The sequence below is a fragment of the Phyllobates terribilis genome, unplaced genomic scaffold, assembly GCF_046119375.1.
Source record: "Phyllobates terribilis strain yellow unplaced genomic scaffold, ASM4611937v1 Scaffold_3__8_contigs__length_932513732, whole genome shotgun sequence".
In the NCBI taxonomy this organism is placed as follows: Eukaryota; Metazoa; Chordata; class Amphibia; order Anura; family Dendrobatidae; genus Phyllobates; species Phyllobates terribilis.
This window is the reverse complement of record NW_027362763.1, coordinates 310745743-310764202: the sequence shown is the minus strand read 5'-3', so window position 1 is coordinate 310764202 and position 18460 is coordinate 310745743. Positions and strand designations below refer to the sequence as shown.

Genomic DNA, 18460 nt, shown 5'->3' with positions numbered 1-18460 from the left:
TTTGCAGTGCTTTACAATTCAGACAATATTGGCACTGTCCCCACTGGGGCTCACAATCTAATTTTCCTATCAGTATGTCTTTGGAGTGTGGGAGGAAACCAGAGAACCTCAGGGAAACCATACAAATGCCTTATAGAGGTTGTCCTTGGTGGGATTTGAACCCAGGACCCCTGTGCTCCAAGGCTGCAGTGCTAACCACTGAGCCACTGTGCTGCCCCATCCATCCATCCATCCATCCATCCATCCATCCATCCATCCATCCATCCATCCATCCATCCATCCATCCATCCATCCATCCATGTTCACACTGTTGCCATTTCTTTCTTTCCTTCTTTCTTTCTAAACTATCTATCTATCTATCTATCTATCTATCTATCTATCTATCTATCTATCTATCATCTCCATCTAACTATAAAATAATATGAGACATTGGAGCATAACCCAAATCTACTAAGTTTATCCTTTTCAAAGCCCCACAGTTTGCAGCCTGAAAATGACTAGAATAAGTTTGAACATCACACTAGAGATTTTCTGATCTTCCTCCAATTGATATTAGAGTGGCTATTCATTGGATTTAAAAGAAACAGGTTCTTTGAAAATGTCTTTTAGCCACTGATGGTGTAAGAGCTCCGTCTAATGGCCAGCCTCGGTATTGCAAAACACTTCTGGTGTTGCACATCAGTCCAATAAAGGTAGATAATCTTTGGTTATTGGTTCGCTTTTTTAGCTCAGAAAGCATTACTTCGTGGAGTATTTTTAACAGCTTTACAATGATTTACAGGAAGTAATAACATTATATGATAGCGTGTAATGTGACATTTTCACTATATTATATAGATTGTCCATCAGTTTAGGCACATCTCTTTATGAATTGTCCATAGACCTGGCAAATGATTACAAGCTATAAGGGCTTTAACAGAATATGCCAAGGTAGTATGAAGGCTATTAAATAAAACCTCTTACACAAACCATTATTTGATAATAAGTCTACTACTATGTCAACAAATCACAGTAAAAAAATAATAAAGTAATTTAGTGCTCCATTTCTTCATAATAAAATAATGTAGATAAATATATAGAGAGAGGCAGAGAGAGTAAACAAGAGAGAGGCTATACATGTATAAAATATGTATTTATTTTAATGTATTAATATATATTTGCAACTTTAAGTTTAGAATACCCCTATTTTTAAAATATACCATGCTGACTTGCTGATTTTATTGCATTTTTTTGCATTTTCAGGCTTCTTTCACACATACACTTTTTGTGCATTCTTTAACAAAAACACCATGATTTTTTTTGGCACCATGTGTTATTTTGTCCACATTTTTTTGTAGTTTTTCCATAATAAAAATATAGTATTCAAGGGCCATGGTATTGAAAGATTCCCTTTTGAATCACATGATTTGTAGTGTTAAAAATAACACAGAAAATAGACAACATTTTTTTGCAAATTTTTAAAAACTTTTTTCAAAGTTTTAATCACGGGAGAAAAAACTATTCATGAAACCGAAATGCCACAACATGCCACTAAAATGGCATACCCAGTGTGTAAAAAAGTGCCACTGACTCTAAAAATGCCAAAAAAGCACCATAAACCAATGCACATAGCATAGTGCATTTTACATTTCAATATAAAATTTAAAGTAACATCAGCATTTTTTCTCAAAACCAAAAACAATGTTAAAAATGCAATTAAAAGAGCCTTTGAAAAATGTGGCATTTTTTTATGAAAACGTGTTCTGCAATGTCAGCCTTTACCTTTCCTACTGATCCTTTACAATGATTTTACATTCAAGGAAAAATTTTAAAAAAATTGCAATTTGATCAATTTAAATAACAAGAATAAATCAATATATACAGTTTTAGTGTTCTCTTTTTAATTATATATCACATAATCATTGTAATAGAATACAAACGAAATGACCAGAAAAAAATGTAGTTTAAAAAATATATAATTTCTAATACGAATAAATTATTTCATGTTAAGAACAGAAAGTTTAAATGAATAATTTTTAGAATGTCCTATTTTATATTATCTATCTATGATTATATCATTTTAAAATTAATGCAAAAAAAATCATAATGTTGGTGAGGGCCCAAGTAAAGTTTGCCGCCTTAATATTCCAATAGTATAAAGAAAGTACAGGGAGGTTTAGGTTGCAGTAATGAGGGAGAGGCGGCCAAGCATCGTGCTATTATATGGTTCCATCTGCATGTGAGTGTGTTCCCTGCACTCCTCCTAATCTTCTTATGGAAATGAAGAACTGCAGGGGAGCAGGGGCACTGGGAGAATGTCCTTGTTAACAGGAATTTCTCAGCATTGCTAATTAGTGCAGCCTGACGACCACCAGTATTGGGGAAAAGCACTCACAGACCCTGGCAAAGAGGAGGAGGAGGAGGAAGAGAAGAAGAGCTGCCTCAATTTATTTTCTAATTACAAATCTGAAAAGGTCCTATTGGGCTATGAGAGTTTTATCTCCCCCTGAAATAATTAATGCCTTGCTGCTCAATGCTGAGTTACTATGGCGGATAAAAGTTTGCACCATCAATGCAAAGCTAAAGAACTACACCTGTTGGAAAGAGAGACATAGACATATACATATATATATATATATATATATATATATATATATATATATATATATATATACAAGAACATAAAGAAAATTAAAAATATATGGCTGCACTCATTCATACATATTTACTTAGAGAAAGCCTCCAAATGTGTAAAGAATTTAATGAAATCACACAACTTATTATTTGCAAATAAGGAAAGTAATGATTGCATAATTAGGTACAACATACATTATTATATAAACATATATATATAAATATATATATTGTAGTAAAACAGAAAGGCACAATAGACAAATACACTTATCTCGGTATTACACAATGCTACTATCTCTCTCTACATATCAGTCTAATGTAAGGAGCTTAATAATCATTACCTTGGCAAGTGTTTTTAATTCAGTTTCACATGTTTGTGTATCATGGCTAATTGTGTCTGTATCACCATAGACTATAGATTTTTTGAAGTGTAGGCTTATCTCTTTGTGTGGATGACACACACGTATATATATATATATATATATATATATATACATATCTATTGAGATATTTATATAAATATATACATATATTTATATATATAGATAGATAGATAGATAGATAGATTGCATTAATAATAGATGTGCCTGTGCCATTAATTTATATAAATTAAAAAAGTAAGCTAGACATCTATTAGTTCCCAGTCAAACCACTATTCATTTTAACACTAATGTATTATACAAATGTACAATTAATGCTACGATGAAAAAAGAAACAGGCTAAAAAGCGAATTAATCTAAATAAACTATCGTCTACTTTTCCCATATTAAATGTTACATCGAAAGAAGACGTTGAAATAGAATACATAGGAAAAAAGGAAAAAAAGTAAAACGTTTAGAAATTCTAAATAATCATTTTTCTTAAGAAATTTCAATGCACATTTTTACTATTTAGTGATTCTGGCAAATAAACGTTTTTTGCACTCTTGATACAAATTGTTTATAAGGTTCAAGCTGCTGGAAATAGAGGCCATATAAATACTATATATAAATAATACTTAAATTTGCACCAATAAAGCCGCTGTATGAGTAAAGTGTACAATTTGTTAGCACAAACTATTTGCTTTGAAAATACATACTGAGTCTTACATGAATTTTATAAGTATTATATAGTTACATGGAATCTAAATTATTTTATTAGGAAATGTATACATCATGTTAAAACAGAGAAGCTGTATACACACACTTAGTAATGTAATGGAAAGTGTGTTTGTTCCCAGTAATACCTGGTCAATGAGATTTTATTTTCCATCCTACTCCAGAACAATTACCCGGTAGCACAAGAGCGTCCTTGAAATTTCTTATTGATTATCTGGAAGGACTGGGCCCCGGCTTTGTTCGTGGCCGATCAGGAAGCGTAGCAATTGTAATTGTGAGAAGTGGCATTCGAGGTACAGGGCAATAACAGGCGCCTCATCCACAGCCACATTTATCCAATCATTTCCTTCAAGGACTCTTGACAAGCAGCGGAATTCACAGCGCATCCAGCAGCCACCTTACCCCATCCTCAGGACAGGCATTCACTGGCATAAAGCCGGATCATACGCCTTACCCAATTTAATGTTCTGTGCCACCTTATCATAAAGTAATTATATGTTATGAAATTAATACTCTTATTTTGTCAAATTAATTTTTAACTTTACAGTTATTTGCAATTACCTTGTTAAATCCATAGCTCCGATAGAGGATGCACGGTTATTATATCTACATACTGTATGTGGCCAATTAGATGCCGCAGCACACATCCTGTAATGTCTATATAACAGACTAATAATCCGCCAACGCCTTTCATGAAGCAAAATGACGCACCGATAAAATATTACGTTCCCCGTATGAGCTTCTATAGAACCAATTATTCAGAATACAATATATTCTGTATTTCGTAGGTTTTATAGAATGATAATATTAACCATAATAAAATCCCAGTAAATCAAGTAAAATAAATAGAAATAATTATATTTTTAATATTGTCCATTTACAATCTCTGTGCCATGGCTTCATGGAGTGATGGGTGTAGTGGTACTTGACAAAATAATATGCGACAAGCATAGTATTATTGAGAAATCATACGATAATACATTTCTATAAAAGTGGGTAGATAGATCGATGGATAATAGATAGATAGATAATAGATAGGAATTGTAGTTAATTTTGCATAATTGACAATGAAAGGGCATTAAAGTGGTTGTAATGAATTATAAATGCTAAATTTCACAATAACTGCACAATGACTGAGGAATATTGATGGATCTCCTTATAGACATCATAGAAAGTAATGATGAATAAAGGATTGACATAAATGAAGACGCCTGGCACTCAACCCTCACACCGCCAGACCTTTCCCTCATTTGCGATTTAGTATATTCGAGACGCACACAACCTTCCTGCTTGTGTCAGAGTAAAAAGTTCTATAATGAAAATGACACAAGGCAAATACTAGAGCTGGATCAGGACTGGCACTGTGCAGCTCCCACTGTGTCCAACAGGGGGGGCCCAAGACAACGTGCTCAGCAAAGGCACACATCTGACACATCCTCAATCACTTGCTAAGGATACATCACACAATCTTAGCGGGGTCTTCTACAGCTCTTTACTCCACACACATAAAAAACATAAAGGACTCAAAAGTTTTTTTTTTTCTGTTTTGACCATGTATAAAAATGCAGAGCTCATAGACTTTGAAGACTGTAAAACGAAAATAAATGTAATGCCAGTCTCTGGTTATTATATTAGGCAAAAGAATATTTTAAATATTCTAAGGTTTAGATATTAATCACCTTACACGAGGAAATTACATAACTGTGGCAAAAAAAATATGGCGTACAGAAAATAAACAAAATATAATAGTCCAGTACTTCAGTATCCCAATGAGTTATCAACACCTGATGGGATGTGCCAGTATGTCATAATGGACAGGCCGTACCTCTTGTATATACCTTGCTGCAGATCTATCTGTCTATCTGTCTACTCATCCATCCATCTATCTATTTATTATCAATTTATGTCTATCTATCCATCCTCTATCTATCTATCTATCTATCTATCTATCTATCTATCTATCCATCCACTATCTATCTATCTATCCATCCACTATCTATCTATCTATCCATCCTCTATCTATCTATCTATCTATCTATCTATCTATCTATCTATCTATCCATCTATCTTCTATCTATCTATTATCTAACAATCTATCTATCGATCTACCTTATATCTATGTAGTATATATGTTTCAGAAAACAAAGCTGGTAGTTGTTGTGGTCCAGGGTGCAGGGGGTTACCCATCAATAAATGTCACATTTGCCCAGTGCAGAAACTTTTCTCAGTGACAGGAGGGAGGGGTGAGAGGGGAGCCGCATTCATTATGCAGCAGCAGCAGTAGGCAGGAGCATTTCAGTGCTGGCGGCCAGTGAAGGGAAATATTCAACAGCAGCCCCCATTGTTCCCACCCGGGAGAAATTCTCTATCTATATATAAGCTATACATGTACATATTCTTCTATAGATCATCATAAAATATTGTTGATGGCATCACCACTACATCAGTACATCCAAATTTTGCAGCTTTAGTATAGCCCCTGTGCATATGCCAGTTATATGTGTAGGCCAATATTTTGGCGTGAATAATTGGTGCAAATAGAGAGCTTATATATGCATATATATATATATATATATATATATATATATATATATATATATATATATATATATATATATATAAACTCTCTGCTTGCACCAATTATTCATGCCAAAATATAAATATATATATATTTATATTTATAGATAGACATGTAAGTATGAACATGTAAGTGTATACATATATATATATGTGTGTGTGTGTTTATATATATGTGTGTGTATATATATGTGTGTGTGTGTTTATATATATGTGTGTGTATATATATGTGTGTGTGTATATATGTGTGTGTATATATATGTGTGTTTGCAAAAATATTGGCCTACACATATCACAAGTTACATATGCCGAGTGGCTATCCTCAGACATTTATAACATTTGTGGTATACACAGGGCCCATTGCTGCATTTGCTTTCTCATGGCCCCTTTTTTTTTTAAAAAAAGGTAAAAATAAAAATTCCAGAATGCCTTATGTTGCCTTGTAATTGTGCCATTTTCTGTAGTATGCAGGTAATTACTTTGATGCATATACCCTAACTATGGAATTTTCATATGTGCATGTGTCTGTGTGCTTTTGCCTTGCAGTCACTGCAGTTTATTATTATTATTAATAATAAATATAAATCACTTTCATTTATCCTTTTTTCCACTTGGCATTGACTATCTTTGCCATTTGCCTATGTGCCCCAGTGACATGAGTACAGCCATAGGAAGGAATGAGAAGGCATAGCTGAAGATCCGGGTCTGGGATTAGCATGGTAATGTAATAAAAACTACTTGCAGAAGCTGCTTTTCACCTGCACTCCCATGGCCTGTCCCTAATGACAGCGGTTGGGGATGTTCAAGTGTGAGCTGAAATTAGCAGTCATTACCAGTCCTTTAACTATGTGGCGCTTTTGATCAGCACTAAATTAGCTTTGCAGGCCTAACAAAGGCTCAGTATCAGGCAGTGGGTTGTAAATACTGCATCATGACCTGCCCTCAGCACCTTCTCCCCTGCCAATCACATCTGCATCATACAGTTTAGGATTAACCTTTCTCTCCCCTTCTTCACAAGGAAATCATACATAGAAGTAGAATGTAGATGACACCGGTTAGTAGATGACAGATTTGTTTCCATGTGTGCACGGAGCAGACTAATGTAACCAGTACACATCCTGCTTCATGTCATCTACACAAGTCCATATAAAAACACAAGGGGGGTTAATCCTACAATTCTGAGAAGCGGGGAGATACGTAGACCACTAGAGTCGTCTGGCTTTTTGGTTCATTCAAGTACCGCTGACCCTAATCCCACAGGTTACCCCATGTTCACAGGATAAATAGATTTAGGCTGCCCAGATTTCATGGTGAGATCCATTCAGGGTCTCCAGGAAATGAGATATGTAATTTCTGATAGAGTCAGAGGAGGCGCCAAAGAGCAATCTCAAAGGCTGCATGGCAGGATTAGATATAGGAGAGCTGGCCGAGCTGGGAACATGAAGCAGAGCTGAATTTGTAATATTCACATTGTCTTATACATAAAGTATCATTTACATATACATATACAGGGGAATTCCTGCCACATTTACTAATCCTTTAAGATCTATAGCCCCGGGTAGAGCCTATGCATTCTCTATTTGATGACATTTGTATGGACATGCATAGATGAAATATTAACTACTTAACAGCTTAGAGATTGTGGGGAAATCTTCCATCAAGGTGCAGCGTATGAAATATCTAAATATGTTGAATAAAAGGAGAAATATCATTCCTTTCTTTTTTAGAAATGAAACTATTGATATGTAAACCCTATAATATCAGAATGGATTATATGTAGTTTACATAGGACTGCTGCCCTTAATATTTCAATGCTAAATACAACTACAAGCCCAGTGACCAGTTATTTCTGACATTTTCTGTAACTGTTAAGCATATACTGGTTGACTAAAGCCGCGTTCTCACGATGAGTTTTTTTAAGCTGCGTATTTTAAAAAAATGCAAGTAACCTATTTTACTAAATGGGTGCGAAAATAGCGCAGAAAATCTGCAACATGAAAAACTCACCAAAAGCTCATTGTGGGAACGTAGCCTAATAACAGCTTAAAAAGTATACATATGGCTCTATAGAATATTATGTTCTTATGCTATGTATGTAATAAATAATAATGCCAGAGGACATGGCACAAGTGGGCACTGTAGAATTGAAAATCTTTTATATGTAGGTTGAGTTCAACCTTGTGATATTGCAATAGTAGTGATAATGATATTAGAAATAATAATAATAATTGTTATACACATTTTAAGCAGGGATTTTGAAGAATGAGGGAATGAGATAAGTTCCTAATGCACATATATGATTGGTTCCTAGTAATTGGAAGAACCCATCAGAGTGGCATTAGAACATCGACAGGTGGTTATGCCCTTTCTTACGCAATGATCTGTCTTTTAGGTGGTGACAAGGGTAAATTATAGGCAACACCAATGACCCCTCGTACTCCGAACTACAAGTCCAAGCAGGTGTGTGACCTACAGGTGTGGCAGGCAGCTGCTTTCTCTGAGAACAGGTGTGCACAGTCCTAGCACTGAACAGGTTAACATGCAGGCAGAGACCATGAACCAGAGCTGGGCTGCCTGAACCCACTAGAGCCCTGGCTACATGGATGATTGGCACATGGGCGGGATGCTGATCACTCTTAGATCCAAAATAAAATAGCTACAGGGGGAGGGGGTGTCAAAGTTTGCTTGCAATTACTTACGTGGCAGTAACTCGGGGTGTTGTCTTCCCAGCAGTTTGATTGGCAGCAATAAAGGGGAGTCCGTGCAGTGCAGAAACCCTAAACGTTTGCCTGGAAGCCGCAGCCCTGCAGCCAGTCAGTGAGCCATGTTCTTGCCGGGGCAGCGGGCACACAGCTGCCGCATCCCTCCATCCTGCCGTCCATGCAGCCGGTGGCAGCTCCGCACTCTCCAGCTCCTGGAACAAGAAGCAGCGTTTACGGCTGTTTTTTAGAAGAATGAACCGACAACAACACAGACACAAAACTGTCGTTCTCGTAAGAGTGCTGCACATGCCCCCACCCTGCACCAGAGAGGCAGCTTTATACTTTACACTGGGTATTCACAGATAATTTGATGGCATTGTTTCTGCTACAGATGGTTCTTTTAATACAATAACAGTGCTCTTTGTGCATACTACCCACAATCACAATCTAAAGCGCTCTCCTCAATAACCATTTTGTTCTCTCTTGTATAGGGCCAACAAAAGCAGCCGTGAGGTAATGGCTTCTGTTTATTGGAGCCATAGAATAGGCATTTCACAAAGATTATTTTTTTTTTCACCAGAAAGAGACATTGGAAGCTTGAGCTGATCTCTTCATATTTTAATGCAACCATTCTCCAAGATTCCTCATTCTGCTGCTGCTCTATCCCCCAGGATGGGGTTATCTTTTCTAAGCTTTGTGCAGACGCTTTATATTATTAGTTACATAAAATATAAGAGCAATAGATTAACCAGACAGTTCATTCTGTCCCCAAAATTATACCATACGGCTGACAGCAATGGAAAATGAAATGTTACAAAATAATAGAAAACAAAACTGTATTTTAAGTCTCATAATAGAAAGATCCATAAACAGATAGATACGAAATAAATAGGTAGAAAATATAGATGTACAGTACATTAATTCATAGGTACAGTAGCCTATCTGATCTATTTATATTGTTCTATCTATCTATCTATCTATCTATCTATCTATCTATCCATCTATTTGTCTGTATAACCATATGCATATTGTTGTCCTTTCTTTCTCTATTAACTTACTCTCTGAAACTCTAATTCTATCTTTATTTTGTGTATTTTATTTCTTTCTTCTAAATGATCTATCTATCTATCTATCTATCTATCTATCTATCTATCATGTATTATCTATCTATCTATTCATCTTTGCACTGTTGCCAATTCTTTCTTTTATTATTTCTTTCTTCCTCCTAAACTATCTATCTATCTATCTATCTATCTATCTATCTATCTATCTATCTATCTATCTATCTATCTATCTATCTATCTGTCTGTCTGTCTGTCTTTCTATATTTACATTGTTCCCAATTCTTTCTTTTTCTTTCTTTCCTTCTTTCTTTCTTTCTTTTTCCTAAACTATCAATCTACTGTTGCCATTTCTTTATTTCCTTCTTTCCCTCTTTCTTTCTCCTATCTATCTATCTATCTATCTATCTATCTATCTATCTATCTATCTATCTATCTATCTATCTATCTATCTATCTATCTACTGTTGCCATTTCTTTATTTCATTCTTTCCCTCTTTCTTTCTTTCTTTCTTTCTTTCTCCTAAACTGTCTATCTACCTTTGCACTGTTGCCATTTCTTTCTTTCATTATTTCCCTCTTTCTTTCTTCCTTTCTTGATTTTACCTTTCTTTCTTCCTTCCTTTCTTCCTTCTTTTATTTCCTATTTCCAATCAAAGTCTTTTTAAATAGATGGATTTCTACATTATTTCTAATGATATTGATTTCTATTTATAGTACACTAACATATTCTATTACTTTCTATCTATCACACAAGTGCCTACAATCAATCCTTCTTTCTTTCTTTCTTTCTTTCTTTCTTTCTTTCTTTCTTTCTTTCTTTCTTTCTTTCTTTCCTGATCATATTTGTGTAATAACTGTTTCTGGCTGGATTCGTTGCCCCAGTGCACCATATAATTACAATGAAGTGTGTCCTCACAAACTTACAGAATGAGCACTAGGATAAAGGTCTGGACTATTAGACAGATTTTACAGCCCATAGTTAATGCAGCTCAGCAGGGAACTTGTTAGTTTTTGCCTATGTTTGTCTACCTTGCCATAGAAATTAATGCCATTGCTTGCATTCTTCATAGAAGTTTGAGATGATGGTAATCCACCTTGTAACCACAATCACAGGTCCCACCATGTGTCACTGGTCACTGGCCCTTATCATTGTGAAGAGTTAAATGTTTTTTTAAAGCTGCACCACTGTTCTCTATCTGTGCTACTGTACATATAATGTAGCCTTGATATTTAACCTAAAAACATGGTAAACCATGCTTCTGCTTGGCGTACAAGTGTGGTCAGAAGTAACTAGGGTGTAAATAACAGGGGTGGTTTGATTATTGATGAGGTGTCACCTAGAGACATTTGTGACCACCCAGGCATTGCAAGTGGCCATTTACAGTATTCAGATTGCTCCGAGCTACCATTTACTAGTCATGGTTTAATATATATTTATATATATTTATTTATTATTTATATTTATTATTTTTTTCTTCAAAACTGCTTGCTTATAGCAACAAATAAAGCAAAACATAGGATATTTTCATTCATACCTACAATTGTTGGGGGAGTAAGAAAGATCCCAATCATAGCATAATGTTTTCTGATTTATAGGGCTATTCATGCTACTTATATATAGTCTGCAATTTTATGAAATGAAATATATTTTTCACTAATCTTGTTCCTCTTCTTTATTTCAGCCTCTTTCTCGTCGTTCTTTGTCTTAATTTCCTATCTATATTACCTTGTTCCCATATTTCTAATATAAATCTAGATTTTTGTTTATTTACTTATAGTTATATCTACCATGATATTTATGTTAACCCTGCTTTGTTCACATCTATTGTTGTATTTGTCCCTATGTCACACTATCTACTTATCTGTCTCTCTATCCATCCATCCATCTGTCTATCTATCTATCTATCTATCTATCTATTCATTCAATGTCTATCTATCTAAACCTAATGTTAATATCAGTCTTTCTATCTATCTATGGCTAATTTCTATCTATCCGTCGAATATCTATCTATTTACATCTAATTTCTATCTATCCTTCTAATATCTATTTATCTACATCTAATTTTTATCGATCCTTCTAATATTTATCTGCTTAATATCTATCTATCTATCTATCTATCTATCTATCTATCTATCATATATCCATCTATCTATCTATCCATATCTATCTATCATGTATCTATCTATCTATCTATCATGTATTATCTATCTATCTATCTATCTCTATGATCTATCTATCTATCCATCTATCTATGCATATCTATCCATTTATCTATCTATCTACCTATTTATCTATCTATCTAATTATCTATCTATCTATCATGTATTATCTATCTATCTATCCATATCTATCATGTATTATCTATCTATCTATCCATCCATCTATCCATATCTATCTATCTATCTATCTATCTATCTATCTATCTATCTATCTATCTATCTATCTAATATAGATCAACCACTAACACTAATTTCTATATATCATCTATCTACCTATCTATCTATGCATATCTATCTATCTATCTATCTATCTATCTATCTATCTATCTATCTATCTATCTATCTATCTATCATATATCTATCTATCCATCTATCTATGCATATCTATCTATCTATTTATCTATCTATCTAATTATCTATCTATCATGTATTATCTATCTATCTATCCATATATATCATGTATTATCTATCTATCCATCCATCTATCCATATCTATCTATCTATATCTATCATGTATTATCTATCTATCTATCTATCTATTTATCTATCCATATCTATCATGTATTATCTATCTATCTATCCATCTATCTATCTATCTATCTATCTATCTATCTATCTATCTATCTGTCTATCTATTTATCTCATGTATTACTTATCTATCTATCTATCTATCTATCTATCTATCTATCTATCTATCTATCTATCTATCAAATTTTTGGATGTTTTATTAAGGCAATCAGCAATGTTATTACTAGTGAAATGCTATTGTTCCTGTGAATGTAGAGCAGGTGCTGAGCAGCGTTGGTGGTTCCTGTAGATTGGGCAGGTATGGTGTGCTCAGGTAAACACACAGGGAGCTGCTGGCATATGCCTCATATTTGTGCTCATTACTCCGCATGATTGGTTATAAATGAGAAGAGATGGATGCAGATGTTCTGCACATTAACCCATCAGGTGCCAGGCATACTTATATTCCCCATAGATCCAGTAGAGAAACTGCATTCTTCTTCACAACACCTTCACCTTTTATTTAAAGAATAATCATTGCTCACGGCTCAGCTCCTCCAGCAGCTATAACGCATTAACAATGCAGTAGTCTCCCTCTATAAATAGAGCTGTTGTAGCAATAGAAGAGGCTATTTGTGGTGGATCTGGAATTAGAAGATTCTCCAGTTTGGTATAATGTACATCTGTACAGTATCTATTATCCCAATCATATCAAATACACTGTAATGTGCGCCCCTCCTAAACATCAACACCTGCTTTCTGAGAAAAGCCAAGAACATACAATATGCATTTATCTACATTATTACACCAAGTAGAATAGTTTGTATTATATTCTTCCAGGTGATTTCATTTATTCCTAATTTTAATGCTGCATTATTATTAATATTATTAATTAAATGTTCTACTGTTTAACTCAATTATTAGTTAACCCCTGCATTAAAGAATATTCACACTACACTTGTGACTATTAGACATGTGCGTGTGAAGAAGGATACATACACAAGGAAGTTTCCTATTATCATAATTCTAGTGGAATTTATTTGTATTACACGATTCACAAAAACTCAGCAGGGGTCCGCGTCAACGACGTTATAGCATTGAATAAAATATACATCTGAAATTGTAGGCCGTCAGTACCGAAAGCCTCTTGTTATTTACAGGTGCACGTGAGCGATATTAGCATTCTGTGCCTTCAATCCAGGAAATGGCGCAGTTAATTATCAACATCTCTAGAGCTTTGAAATTTGCATCTGCAAATCCCCTCCGTATTGTCCCTAAAATCGTGCAAATCCAGAGGTTTCTTTAATAATCGCATTCATTTTGTAGACTGAACCCAAAATTAGCTTTAAGACAAGAACGGGTGCTTCTTGCAAAGCAAAAAAAATAATAAAAAAGAAAAATAATAAAAAATGTAACATATTATAAAGTATATGAGATATTTCTTTACAAGCTATTTTCATTAACTAATATTTTCTATGACAAAATATTTTAGAAAAATATTATTTTACCTATCGTTGGCACTATAAATGAGTCAAAATTCTATCATTTGGTAAATGGTTTGTCTCCCAATATTTCCAGTTTTGCTGAAGTTACAATATTATTCCAGCATTTTAAATTCAAGAATGGGGTAATAGGAATGAAAATCCTATTTACTGCTACATCCATTGCCATTTCTCAGTCCTAGAAAATGATGTTGGTCGACATTGGTTATATAGACTACACCGTATTGTCATTTTAATGGACTGTGCGTAGATTAATCTGCATCTTGTATTAATTTACACACGTATGAAAACGATGTATAATAGATTTTTTTCTCGGGTAAATTGGCCGGGGCGATGTAGCGGCAGAAGACAGCTCCTCTCACCATCACCCATGCCAGTGGTTTGTTTACCAGCTTATTTGAATTAAAATAAACCCAGCTTCTGCTGACTGCACATCATTATCTCTGAGACCATAATCCGGCAGCAAATCCCATATCTTCCAGAACTGGCTCCTTTGTTTGGGATTACTGAAAGTTTATCCTATAACAAAGAGGAATAAGGCTTCCCCTCTCATCCTCATAATTAAGTGTGGGGAGTCATTTAGAATCAAGCACAGGAAAATGTACAATTTAGCTGCACTATATTTCTATACAAACTGGGAGGCAGGGTAGTCCTGGACTAATTGTTAACCTAACATTTAAATGACTAAATCACTTTAGAGACCAGCTTTTAATGTTAAGAGCAACTCTTAACGAGGGTTTAATTTGCCACAAATAACAATAGTTCTCTATTACTAATCTATAGATAGGGTTAATCTGCTTATTTTTATATTGTGCCATGTGGGTTTTATTTAATCTGGCGTCTGTAATAAGGATCATTCCCATATAGCCATGCAAAAATATTTAACAAAAAGTTATTCCTTCGTTACTGACAACCTAATTAATGAGCGGAACGGCAACAAAAAAAGATAACCCTCCTCCTAAAAAAATAAAAAGTCACCTGCAAATACTAGTCTGAAAATTGCTAAAATCCTGCTATTTCTGTTGAATCTATACAGTTAATATTGTGAGAGATTGTCAGAAAGATTCTTTAAAGTCTCAAAGGTTAAATCTTCCTTCCAATATGGATTTATAGATGTAGCCTAGGTAAGTTGACTAAGTTGACCCTTTGATGGCACTGCAGTAGCATTAAAGAAGGATAGGCTACCCCATCATTAAAATACACCCTTTTCTAAGCAGCTGCTTGACCCCACCATAGCCTTAACCACCTGCAACAGGAGGTCCTGTGGCATCCATCCAATTTTTATGACATGAGTGCTCCTCTATTTCCTTGTTTGCTAAGATTCAAGCATCTGGGGAGGCCATATCTATGAGCAGTTTTCACCATAGGCTGAAATGGAAACAAGGCAAACTCGGAATGGATCTCCACCTTCAGGGACCTAGTGTGCTTCTATATTTATGACCTAAGTAGAAGCCATATTGGTTGTCACCAGAATTTGCAGAAGCCAATTCAACCAAGAAATGTCTAAGTGGAACCAACAAAATAATCAAAATTTAGAGTCCTCAGTGGAGCAGCAGCTTGACCCCACCACAGTCTTAACTGGAGACCCTGGGGCCTGCAGCCCATTTTTATGACATGAGTCCTCCTCCATTTCAATGTTTGCTAAGATTCAAGCACCCGTGGAGGCAATATCCATGAGCGGTTCTCACCACAGGCTGAAATAGAAGCAAGGCGAGCTTGGAATGGATCCCCACCTTCAGGGATCTAGTGTGCCTCTGTATGTATGACCTAAGTAGATAAATACTGGTTGTAACCAGCATTTGCAGGAGCAAATTTAACAAAGAAATGTCTAAATGGAAACAAAAATATAATCAAAATTTAGAGAGCTCAGTAGTTGATACCTTTTAATGGCTAACTGAAAAGGCGATAACAAATAGCAAGCTTTCGAGACTACTCAGGTGTCTTTATCAGGCATATTTTGCTGAGTAGTCTCAAAAGCTTACTACATGTTAGTATCTTTTCAGTGTTAACCAATGAGAACTCTCAATTTTGATTATTTTTCTATGTACTGGCTAACACGGTCTAAAGATATATTTTTCCTGTATCTGAATGGAACCAAGCAGTTCGGGGTTTGATATTTATTAATATTTTTGAAGTAGAGTGAAAATGCTCTATAACCTGTAGAAGAACGACAATAAAGGGGTTAAAGTGTACAGACACATTGATGTTGTAATAGCACATAGCACCCATAGAATAGTGTGTAAGGTCCTTACTTAAATGTTGTAGAATTTCACACCTAGCTTAGGGCTTTTATAGTTATATTTGCACAATGAAATGTTTGTAGAGCATAGAGAAAGCTGTGACTGATGTCTGCTTCTTCTCCACTCTTCTAGAGCCCAGTGAAAGTCATGTTGTGTATCTGCAGAGCTGACGCGTTGTGTGAACATCTGTTCTCCTGTTACACAGCAATGGGAATGCCATGTAGTACACAGCTGTAAGCCGGAGCTGTGCCTCTTTTTGACAACATCTGTCACTATAATACAGTAATACTGTCTGAACCTTTGTGTTTCCTTCCGAGTAAATCTAAAGATTTATAGGAACATATTTTACAGAGCCTTTAACAAGATGGGTGGTTCAGAAGGTACAGCACTGAGGCCGAGGGTGTGAATGTGACCAGGAAAACATTTAGGTATTTTTGTTTCCTCACACTTATAACTAAAAAATATTTGGGAAATCATGCATTAAATTGAATAATGTCCCCAATGAGAACAATGACCCCAAATATCTCAGAATGTAAGTAATAATTACCAAAACATTGCATCAATGGAGAACCCTTATATTCTATTTTTTTCTATAAAAAAAGAGACAAGCGATCTAAGAACTAACATAAGTTCCACCTTCTTCTAAAAGTTTTTCTGTTTAGGGCTTGTCCAAGAGAATCAGGTCCCTGATGGTTGGGAATAATGAACACATACAGTGGCGGACATACCATTGGTGCAACCTGTGCAGCCTCAAAAAGGCCCAAGAGGCCCATTTCCTTCTCCAAAGCAGGTAGAATTGTGAATTATGATGAGCTATTGGACTGCAAAGGTTCTGCATATTATTCTTGCAGAGGGGCCTTCTGTTTTGTCCACCCCTGCATACATAATCTTTAACCCCTTCATGACCTTTGATGTATATTTTTGACATGTCCCTGCCTTTGATGCAGGTTCGTGCACCGAGCCCACGTCTTTCCCCACACATGATGGCTTATTTAATCAGCCATCATGTACCTTTAACAGTCGCGGGTGGAGCAGTGTTCCGCCCACGGCTGTTAACCAGTTAAATCCCGCCTATCGACGCTCCTGTCACGTGATCGCGGGGTTCTGATGGTTTGTCTTGACAGTTGGGGGTCTACTGATGACCCCTGTACCTGTCATTATGAACCTCCTGTGAACACCGGCCTATGGCCGGCGTTCATAAGAGATCATGATTTCTGCTATACATAGCAGTGCTCATGCAGTGCTATGTACAGCACAAGTGATCGGATGTTCGCAGCTTAGGGGACTAACAAATACAGTAAGAAGTGTAAAAGTCCGATCTATTATAATATAAAATAAACTAATCCAATCAGTAAACAGAATACTGAGAAATAAAATCAAAATGCCAGAATTACTGTTTTCTGGCTGCCGCAACATTGCAATAAGAGGTGACCAAAGCATCTTATCTATCCCAAATTGGTATTAATGAAAACATCAGCTCAGGGCGCAAAAAAAAATAAGCCCTAACACATCCCCAGATCCCAAAAAATGAAAACATTACGGGTCTCGTAAAATGGCGACATAAGTGAATTTTTTTTTCTTACAAATTTCCACATTTTTTTTCACCACTTAAAAAAACCCAAAAACTATATATGTTTGGTATCTGCGTACTCGTATTGACCTGAAGAATCATATTGCCATATAGTGAATATAGTAAATAAAAAACAAACAAAAGACAATTGTGGAATTGCACTTTTTTGCAATTTCAATGCACTTGGAATTTTTTTCCGACTTTCTAATGAATCACATGATAAAATAAAAAAGTTATGGCTCTTGGAATAAGGGGAGCAGGAAACGAGAGCACAAAAACTTAAAGTCACAAGGTCATGAAGAGGTTAAACAAATGACCCTACTGTCCACCTAACAGGAACGTAGCTTGTTCCTGGCAGACAAATGATTA

At 35.3% G+C, this 18460-nt stretch overlaps 1 protein-coding gene across 16 annotated transcripts in view; it reads right to left on the bottom strand.

Annotated features, from left to right (window-relative positions):
• The window catches only part of SOX2 (SRY-box transcription factor 2), a 1587917-nt gene that overhangs the window by 38596 nt on the left and 1530861 nt on the right, over positions 1 to 18460 (bottom strand). For 8 of the 16 annotated variants that reach the window (XR_012318390.1, XR_012318387.1, XR_012318389.1 and 5 more), the window contains one exon: positions 8987 to 9201. The exons of 2 other annotated variants lie outside the window; for them this stretch is intronic. The gene's annotated coding sequence lies outside the window, so the exon portion shown is untranslated. 6 more of the 16 variants (XR_012318385.1, XR_012318397.1, XR_012318394.1 and 3 more) reach the window with 5 other exon arrangements.